This window comes from Miscanthus floridulus, chromosome 2 (genome assembly GCF_019320115.1).
Source record: "Miscanthus floridulus cultivar M001 chromosome 2, ASM1932011v1, whole genome shotgun sequence".
NCBI classification, from domain to species: domain Eukaryota; kingdom Viridiplantae; phylum Streptophyta; class Magnoliopsida; order Poales; family Poaceae; genus Miscanthus; species Miscanthus floridulus.
This window is the reverse complement of record NC_089581.1, coordinates 152,407,806-152,415,199: the sequence shown is the minus strand read 5'-3', so window position 1 is coordinate 152,415,199 and position 7,394 is coordinate 152,407,806. Positions and strand designations below refer to the sequence as shown.

Sequence of the window (7,394 nt, the reverse complement as noted above, 5' to 3'; positions counted from 1 at the left end):
AGTCTGTCTACCTAACAACCATGTGTTTTATGCAGCACATGAATTTTTTTACATCATACAATTTAAGATCCAACAACCTCCATCCTCTTTCTACCTTTAGCCTTCTTCTACCTTCAGACAATCACAAATCACAAGATCACAGATCTACAGATCTACATATCACAAGAAATAATTTTTTTTCTATGTAAGGACAAGAGGATAAAACACGTCCAGATCAGAGCGACTGACGGAACATGCGTGCGCAGAACACATGTGACTGATCGGAGCGAGATTTGATGGAACGCGACTGACGGTCTCCAGTGCCCAGAACGCGCGTGCGCTTCGGAGACAGTTGAAAAGAGAGAGAAAATCCATGTGTTTTTTTTATGCTAAAGCATATATGTGTTGTATAGCATTTCTGTATTATTTATTACTTTATTAATTAGAGAGTGAGAGCCGGCGAGTTTTTTTTTTTTCACCCTTGGCCTTGGGCCTTGGCCAGGGCCGCCGGCCGCCGCGGTGTCCGTGTGGGACTCGTGTGTTTGCCCGTTTGCCACCCCTTGAATTCGAACCCCGGTGGCCGCTGCTTCCCGATTTCAAATAGCTCGCTCGCTGTGCCTCCAGGCTGCAGCCCTGCACGCCTCCGCCAGACTGCGACGCCGCCGCGAATCGCCACACGCAGGAAGCTCACGGTGGCAGCAGTGATGGAATCCCATCACGGCGGCGGCGGGAAGGCGCGGGACATGTTCTCGGTGTACCAGAACCCGTCCCTCACCCGGGCCCTAGACTCCCGCAGCGCCCGCCCCTCCGTCACAGTCCTCCTCGTCCTCGCGGTCTTACCCGTCGCTTCCGCCTCCTCCCTCCTCGCCCTCTCCTCCCGGTAAGCCCAAGCAGCGTTAATACCCACCCATTCTCATATCTGCACCTAAACCCTAAACCCAATGTCATAACCATGCGTGGATTCTCTTCTTGTATCTTGGTGCTTTTCCAGGGAGGAGCAGCTCACCAAGCTCGCCGGCCGAGCCGGTATCTCTGTCCTTGCTGCTGGTAAGTTCGCCTATCTCTCTGCTGGTTTGGCGTTTGGGGAATCCCAAGCTTGGTGTGGTGGCACTGTGCTTTGCCCCGTTGCGCGTGAGGTGTTTGTGAAAATGCCAGGCACGCCTATCTTGGTTGCATTGCACATCAAGTGTTTGCAGAAACGCCATAATTTGTCACACATCAATTTGTATACGAATCCCTATTTTTAGACTCATTTAACAGGTCTGGATGTTTACAGATGATGAAATGTAAATGGCGAACTTTTGTTGTTCACTTGTGCTAGAGGTGCATCTGCCAACATTAACCTGTTTTGGTCTTTCAGTTTTTGTCTTTAGGTTGGTGGAGGCAGCACTGGGTCTTGTTGCGCTTTTCACACTGTTGGGGTTCTTCAGGGCACTGATGTTATACAATGGGAAGAAGGCACTGGCCAAGGACGACAAGGTTGTGTTGTCTGAACGCCAACTGGGGCTTCTTGGGTTAAAGATGGCGGGTTCAGAAGGAGGTGGGAAAGGTGAGCAAACCAAAAGGCCTCCCAAGAACAAGCCATCAACACCATCGGAGCCAATTGTGCCTATCAGGAGGTCTTCGTTCAGCTATACACCATCTCGGCCTTCGGGGCAATCTAGTAGGATTGGTTCCAGCCATTTGAGCCCTGGTGGTGAGAGACTGACCACGGCATTGCCAATGTCACCCTCCACACCGTTGCAGAAGCATGTCTCTTCTCCTTCAACTCCATGGTCAAGGAAAAGCTCAGGCAGTGCCAAGGGCATACAGACAGAGGCAATGCTGGACCAGTTCTTGGCTGGCTTGGATGTAAATATTGACAAAATCACGGATCCAGAGACTAAGACCACAACACCTCCAGCAACCATTACAAGCTTTGGTGTTGCTACCCCTGTTTCAATTACCACATCAACCACCCCTTCTGGTGCTGCAAGAAGCACACCTCTAAGACCTGTGAGGATGTCTCCTGGCTCCCATCAGAAATACAGCACGCCACCAAAAAAGGGTGAGGGTGAACTTCCATCTCCGATGTCCTTAGAGCAAGCAGTGGAGGCCTTTGAGAACTTGGGTGTATATCCTGAGATTGAGCAGTGGCGAGATAGTCTCAGCAGTGGTTTTCTTCAGTTGTGATGAACCCACTTGTCCAAAAAATCAAAACAAGCCATACTCAGGTGCAGATTTCTAGGATTCTTTTTACATGACCCTATATCTCTATGCCTTTTAATATTGGTTATCTTTCTTTTTAGGGGCTCTTGCGTTTATAACCTTGTTTTGTATTGAAATTGTGATTTTGCCCTTGTTTTTTTGACTTTGTGAATTTGCCCCTGTGTTTTCAAAATGAGGCACCACTTTGCCCCTCTTCCATCATCCTCCCCTAACGGTGTTAACTTTTATACAATTGGACAAAAATGCCCATGTCCCTAGAGATGACCCACACCCCGCGTTCGGCCGCCGTCTTGCGTGCCTTGCGCCGAGCCGCGCGGCCCCCGCACGCCCCGCACCAAGCCCCGCGCGCCGCGCTCGTGAGCGGGCACCGCGGCCCTGCGAGCTTTGTGCCCCGCGCCTTGACCCAAGCATCGCGGTCGGGCGCCGCTGCTGTCCTGCGCGCGTTGCGCTCAAGAGCGGGTGCCGCAGCCCTACAAGCACTGCGCCCCGCGACCAGGCGTTGCCGCCGCCCTGCGCGTGCCGGGGCCCTGCGAGCGCCGCGCCCCGTGCCTTGACCCGAGCGTCATGGCCGGGCACCGCTGCTGCCCTGCGCGCGCCGCGGTCTTGGGCGAGCGCCGCGCCCCGCAGCCAGGCGCCACCGTCCCCCGCACAACGCGCCCCGCGGCTGGGATCGGCCTACGCCCCGCGATGCTTGCTAAGCTGACACCGACCACTCTGGAGGAGAAGCGTGCACCCCCGCTCGATCTATCCCCGACCCGTGCGGTTTGCCTGTGGCTGGACGAGCAGGAGGTTGAAGATAAGATGAGGGGTAACATGGTCTTTTTGCCTCTGTTTGCAGGGATTTTGATTTTTTTAATTCATTTATTCCATGTCCATCTAACAGACATCCAAACCAGGGGCAAACGGATGGTTCGTTTTAAAATAACAGGGGCAAAATCACAAAGTTGAAAAAACAAGGACAAAATCACAATTGGACTGCTGTACAGGGGCAAGAACACAATTTTCCCTTCTTTTTAATATTCCTTTCATGTGCACTCTGTTGTAGGTTAAGCAAACAACAACTACTGTTGGGGCTTCAGTTACTGTTAGCCAAGTTGGAAGCGATCTGCCAAGCACAACACCACCAGTTGCCTTGTCTCCTCTTGGTGGGACTAAAGATTGGCAACCGACTGTCACGGTAGATGAGGATGGGATCCTTAACCAATTACGCTCTGCACTCCTACATTCTCGAGATGCCCCTGTTGGTGAGTTCCTGACTTCCTGATGTGGTTTAACGTTTTTTGTTTTTTCATGTGTTTCCATCAATACACGTAACAAGGGTTTTGTGCTGTGGTTGAAGTTGACATACTTCTTAAAGTTTACCTTAGATTTTCTTTAGTTGTTAGTCATTATTTCCTATGTGCAGCGCAAACTTTTGGCAGTCCACAACAGCCACAACAGAACCCCCTCCTTCCAGCTATTCAAGCATGTATTGATGCAATTACAGAGCATCAGAGGCTCAACACTCTGATGAAGGGAGAGTTGATAAAAGGCTTGTTGCCACAGAGTAGCGTCCGTGCTGATTACACTGTCCAGAGAGTTCAAGGTGAATACCTTGCTTTCGCCTTTTTCTCAAAGTAGCCAACTGCAGAGCCTTTTGTTGAATTAGTGCTGGTATAACTTGTGTGCTTCTATCTCAATTCAGAACTTGCTGAAGGAACATGCTTGAAGAATTATGATTACATGGGTCATGGAAATGGCTATGGTAAATCAGAAAAGAAATGGACCACCGAGCTACCTACTGACTCACACCTTCTTCTGTACCTGTTTGCTGCTTTCCTTGAACATCCAAAATGGATGCTTCATGTTGACCCTACCTCGTATTCTGGTGCCCAGTCCAGCAAAAATCCCTTATTTCTGGGAGTTCTTCCACCAAAAGAGAGGTTCCCAGAAAAGTATGTTGCTCTGATATCAGGTGTTCCGGCAATTATTCACCCAGGGGCTCTTATACTGGCTGTGAGCAAGCAGAGTCCTCCAATTTTTGCTCTATACTGGGACAAGAAGCAGCAATTTTCTCTTCAGGTGATTTGTTATGTGCAATTGTTCTTCTATCATGGTTGTTACTATTCCTTTTCCTCCCTTCAGTCATTTATTTCAGCATGGTTGTTGAGGGAGTGCTCTTTTGTTTTAATAAGATACACAATCTAGGAATTTAAGGAAAGATGGGAGAAACAAACACAGAATAAAGGTAGGAAGCGGGTAGTTTTGTTTGCTTGAGGAGTTGAGGTAGGACTTGAATGAAGCTACATTTAGTTATCATCTTATGAACTCAAATCTGGTTGGGAATAGATGGGCATATTTTCGGAGGTCGTACCTCTTGTTCATCTGCTGTTTATTATGAACATGATGATTTATCAGTATGGAAACTTGAGCGGCTGATGAGCCTCATTTGAGAAGTACATGCTTGCATCGTTTAAACTGCTAAACATGACATTAATCAATTATATTTGTTCTCTCAATAAGTTCTTTGAAGGGCGGGCCTGGTGCAAGCGGTAGAGTCTTACCGCCTGTGACCGGAAGGTTCCGGGTTCAAGTCGCGGTCTCCTCGCATTGCACAGGCGAGGGTAAGGCTTGCCACTAACACCCTTCCCTAAACCCCGCACAGAGCGGGAGCTCTCTACACTGGGTACGCCCTTTTTCTCAATAAGTTCTTTGCTTTTGTTAATATATATGTGTTACCTATGTGAATTCTTAATTCGTACCCCAGGACTATGCTCTTTAGAGCATCGATGGTTAAGCTTTAACGCTAAACCTTTCGTGAAAATAAGTCTTGATACTATACATCTATGTTTTCACTTTCCAGGGAAGAACAGCTCTGTGGGATGCCATTCTACTTTTATGCCACCAAATAAACGTTGGGTATGGTGGTGTGGTTAGAGGAATCCATATTGGTTCGTCTGCCTTGAACCTCCAGTCAGTTATAGATTCAGAATCGGAAAGCTGAAAGTTGGTTTGGTAGTCTTGAGGGGATAAACTGTGACCAGCTAGTTTACTGCTGTTGATGTTGTAATTAACCCTAGCATGTTTGCAATTGGCATAGCTTTATTTAGCTGTAATATGCCCTGGTGGAGGGGGCATCTGAATGTTAAGCCCAAGCTGTACCTTAGATTTGTGACAATCTGATTTGCTTAACCCCGTTCTGTGCTTTAAATCCTTTATTAATGTACCAATACATTTTTGTATTTTTTCGAGTAATTTACTGCAGTAACGTTTGGATCTGTTCATCGATTTCAATCGTTATTTAACATACTAATCATTAACAGTAATAACTACTCATTAGTAACATCATATATTTTTATAATAAACCTATTTAGAGATAAAATGTCGATACTATTTTTACAAATTTAGTCAAATTTAAAATTAAATGACTCCTCAAAATGCAAGATGAGCATTTATTTTGGGATGAAGAGAGTATGCTTTTGAGTTTTGACTATCCAAGCCAAATGTCTCGTTCACTGTTTTTACTGTTCATTGGTTCGTAGTTTGGCACCTCAAATTTGCTAATAGGATTGCAGGTGTTCCTCCACCGTTGTTTTTTCCCCTAACTAGCAAATATGGCCTTGTGTTGCAACGGAAGAGAAAAGCTATCAAACTTTAATGAAAAATTATGAATGAGATATGTAATATCTATTTATTTTTGTAATCCTTTCAATAAAATTTAATAGCTACAATTTATTATATGATCACTGTAGCATCCATAATATAAGAGCACACACGTTTGGTGCGGCTCTATGCCAAGTGCTATGTGGCCGGAGTCAAAGGCCTACCGGCGGAGTCAACTTTTGGTGCTCGAGCTCTGGCCACCAAAACAACTTTGGCTCCGTGTGCGAGAGGGCAGAAGCACTCCTTCGTACGATCTCATTTGACGTGGCTTCGCATGATCAGGTGTCGAAGCCATTAATATTGGCAATAATATAACAATATTCTATAAGTTAATATTGACAATAATACGACGATGACCTATCAAGTCTACATTGAATTAAACTACAACCTTGATAGATTTTTTCCTCCATTGTAAGGTACAAAAATATTTACTTACTCATAAATATATCATCTTTATTTTTCATACCATGTATGTGTTGGTAGAGTTAGATATCAAGTTACTTCTTTTTAGGATCCACAAAGGTATGTAATTTTAATATCTGATTAAAATAGGCAACGCGTTAGTTGTTGTCGAAGATCTTGATTTCTACGTGGCTGAAAGGGTCGAGATGACGACTAGAGGGGGTGAATAGTCCTTTTTAAAACTTAATCACGTTGGCTAACCGAAACAAGTGCAGAATTAAAACTATCGGTCTAGCCAAGACTACACCCCTCTATCTATATTCACTAGCACCTTTTAAAGATACTAATCAAGCAACAAAGGTGCCGGGCTAGCTAAAGCTCACCTAACCAATTCTAGGAGCAAGGTCACATAAACCTATGCCATTAGTACTTTAAGCAACAAGGGAGCTCCCACACATGCTAGTAAGCAAAAGCACAAAGCCACCTAATGCTTACTAACAATGCTCAATAACAAGGCAACCAATGTCAAATTAGAGGACGCAATTACTTAGCTACACAAACTAAGCAATGTGACTAACAAGGTTATACAAACCAAATTAGCCACGCAAGGGAGCTACTTCTATGCTACACAAGCAAGAAGGTAACTAGCAAGCTACACAAGCTAACTAACTACAAAAGCAACAACACAAGCTCAATGTATATGAAAGTAATTACAAGCTTGTGTGATGGGGATGCAAACCAACGGGAAGAACAAGGTTGACATGATGATTTTTCTCCCAAGGTTCACGTGTTTGCCAACACGCTAGTCCCTATTGTGTCGACCGCTCACTTGGTGGTTCGGCAGCTAATTGGCATCACCCGCCAAGCCCGCACGTCGGGCGCCACAAGAACCTACTCCGAAAGTGAGGGTGGCTCAATAACACGCTTTACTAAAGTTTCTCTTCGTGGCTCCCACGGGGCGAGCACAATGCCCCTCACAAGCTCTTCTCCGGAGCGCCGCACAAGCTTCTTGCAGGCTTCCACGGAGACCACCACCAAGCCATCTAGGAGGTGGCAACCTCTAAGAGTAACAAGCACCACCGGCTTGCAACTCGATCACCTAGTGCCACTCGATGCAACCTCACGATGCAATCGTACTAGAATCGCTCACTCACACAATCGGA

At 46.2% G+C, this 7,394-nt stretch overlaps 1 pseudogene; it reads left to right on the top strand.

The window, feature by feature from the left end:
• Positions 1 to 499: 499 nt before the first annotated feature.
• Positions 500 to 5,371, top strand: LOC136540140 (uncharacterized; annotated as a pseudogene).
• Positions 5,372 to 7,394: the final 2,023 nt, after the last annotated feature.